The sequence below is a fragment of the Quercus suber genome, unplaced genomic scaffold (genome assembly GCF_002906115.3).
Source record: "Quercus suber isolate HL8 unplaced genomic scaffold, Cork oak 2.0 scaffold_432, whole genome shotgun sequence".
Classification (NCBI taxonomy): Eukaryota; Viridiplantae; Streptophyta; class Magnoliopsida; order Fagales; family Fagaceae; genus Quercus; species Quercus suber.
This window is the reverse complement of record NW_027069883.1, coordinates 250,189-253,182: the sequence shown is the minus strand read 5'-3', so window position 1 is coordinate 253,182 and position 2,994 is coordinate 250,189.

Here is a 2,994-nt window from a genome sequence, read left to right as displayed (position 1 = left end):
TCTTCTTCTTCAGCATCTGATTCTTCCACATTCCCAATAGATCTGAATCAGAATGCTCACCAAGCTCCTTCACAAGTGCACCCAAATCATCCGATGACTCCACATGAGCAATGGTCATGAATGCGGAGTAGTTTCCCTCTCCGTCACAACTCTCTTCCGAGTCAGAATCAGAGGAGTCTGAATCACTGAGTGTCGTGGCATAAGCTTTGCCTTTTCCCTCAGAAAATTTGGACACTCCTTCTTTAGATGTCCATGGCCATTGCACTCATAGCATATAATTTCTGAAGAAGGTTGAAACTCCCTCCCTTCTTTCTTAGTAAACTCTTTCCTATCACCTCTTGAAGATGAAAATTTTCCTTTGTTGAATGGTTTCCCACTGTTCTTCATCTTCAGAAATTTGCGGAAGTTTTTCGCAAGAAATGCTACTTCCTTCTCCACCCCATCTTCTTCGGAGGAATCACCCATCCTTTCGGTGATGGTTTTAAGAGCAAGTGATTTACTCATCTTATGGGAAGGCAGTCCCATCTGATATGTTTGGAGAGACCCAACTAATTCTTGAATTTTAATCTCATCCAAATCCTTGCTTTCCTCTATGGCTGTAACTTTTGCTCTAAAACTTTCAGGCAAGGACCTCAATACTTTTCTCACCACCTTAGCATCTTCAATCTTCTCCCCAAGATTGAGTTTAGCAATTACAATTTCATTGAGCTTCCCATAGAATGAATCAAACGGTTCATCATCACCCATCTTGAGCTCTTCAAATTTGGTGGTAAGCATCTGAAGCTTTGTGTCTTAACTTTCTTTGTACCCTCATAAGTGGTCTCCAAAATCTCCCAAGCTTCTTATGCACTGTCATGTGAGAGATCCTGTGGAATTCATCAGGAGACACAGCACAAAATATAGCTTTAAAGCTTTACTATTAGCATTGGCTGCTGCAAGAGCTGCCTTATCCCAATTAGCCTTAGGAGCTTCCGGCTTAGTCCAGCCGAGCTCTACCGCATCCCAAACGGTATCTTCTATAGAGCATAAAAATGCTCTCATTCTGACTTTCCAGAATGCGTAATTGTTCCCATCAAAAATGGTGGAACATTGAGCGATTGAGACCGGTCCATCTCAAATAGGGTCAAGGATCACACTAAGGTATTTAAACCAAGCAAGTGTACCCGCTCTGATACCAATTGAAAGCTCGAAAACGTGTTGAAAACACACGAGCTGTTTAGACCCCCGTATTAAAATTACGGCTTGATAGATTTTACACTACTTAATATAAGTGCGGAATAGTGTAAAACAAGCGTATGAAACAATGAAGCTACTCTAATCCATAAACTAAACAACACAGCAGTATAATGGAATATAAAAGAGTAGGGAAGAGAGATGCAAACACAGAAAACACCAAGACGTGTTTTCGAAGAGGAAACCGAAGAACTCGGCGAAAAACCTCTCCGCCGCCCTCCAAGCGGAAATCGATCCACTAGACAATCAGTTGGGATACATGAGTAAGCAAGAGACCCTCCAAGCCTAATCTACCCGATGTACCTAAGCCCTCCAAGCTCCTACTCCAACAAGGCTTCTCGGAACCGTGTCTTGTCTTAGTTATCTCGGATCCCGCAACAAGCTCCATGTTGCATCTGCCATTCCAGGCTTCTTCCAATGCTTCCCAGCAGCACCAAAACGTCACACAACACTCTCAAAAGGTGTGGTAAGTGTTTGGGCTATCAACCTCTCAATGGTGTGGAAATGGAGAGGGAAGGGTTGAGGAGATACCACAAGCAAGTGTATAGAGAAAGGTGGGGATGACAATCTCTAATTACAAATGTGTTTGGCTAGGGTTTTCTCTCTGAAGCATTCCTCAACATTTGTGGGTAATGGGGGTTTATATAGGATAGGTGCAGAATGTGTGAGTCAGTCAGTACAGGTTGCAGAACAGCATGTCTCGCGGGTGTCTCGCGGGAAGGCCTTACCCGCGAGATACTCGCGAGAGACAGCTGTCTCCATCTGTATGACTCTTCGCATTCCAGCATGTGCAGGGCACATGCTTCACTTCGCGGGAAGCTTAGTCGCGAGATACTCGCGAGATTCCATCAGCTTCCAAACTTGCTTGAGTCTTCACACACTCTCTATCACACACCCCTTACAACAATTCCCACAACAAATACAGGGTATAAACGATTGAAAGAAATTACAATCAAATTTGGCACGGAATAAAAGCCAACAAAACACATAGTTGTAAATCACAACTTTACAAACAAATTGTGTCTCACCTTATATTTTGCCTTTAAAACATTGACACATAGACAATTTTACCCGACAAAAGCCACCAAAGAATGGCTTGATTGAAATCCCAAAAGTTCCTAAATCCCAAACCACCTTCCTTCTGAGATCTACATAGAGTAGACCAAGCAATAGGAGTCCAGTAATGACCTGACTTCATTTTGGGGTTCCACCAGAATCTACGGACCACTGAATCTAGTTGATCACATAACTTCTTGGGGAATTGCAAGGCAGCCATAGTGTATGTCAAAATAGATTGAGCCACAGATTTAATTAGAGTTGCTCTCCCTACCCATGACAGATTCCTGCCTTTCCAGCTACTCAACTTGCTCTCTAGTCTTTCTTTCACCAACTTGAGACCATTGGACCTATTCTTGGATAAAAACAGGGGAACTCTGATATAAGTGGTGCTTTGGGGAAGGGAATTAAGACCCCAACAGCATTTTACTTGACGTAAAAAATTAATACTGACTCCTTTTGATGGAAAAACACCAGACTTTTCTATGCTTATAAGCTGGCCAAACCAAGTGCAATACTTTTCCAAACATTTTTTTAGACTAACTAGTTCAAAGTGCTTTGTTTGTAGAAAATAATCACATCATCAACATAACAAAGTCTTGAAATGGGGGAGCTGTGCTGGCCACTTTAATTGCTGAGATATTTTTCTAATCAACTTCTCTGTTAATAAGTCTCATAAGAATCTCACTTTCAAGAATGAAAAGA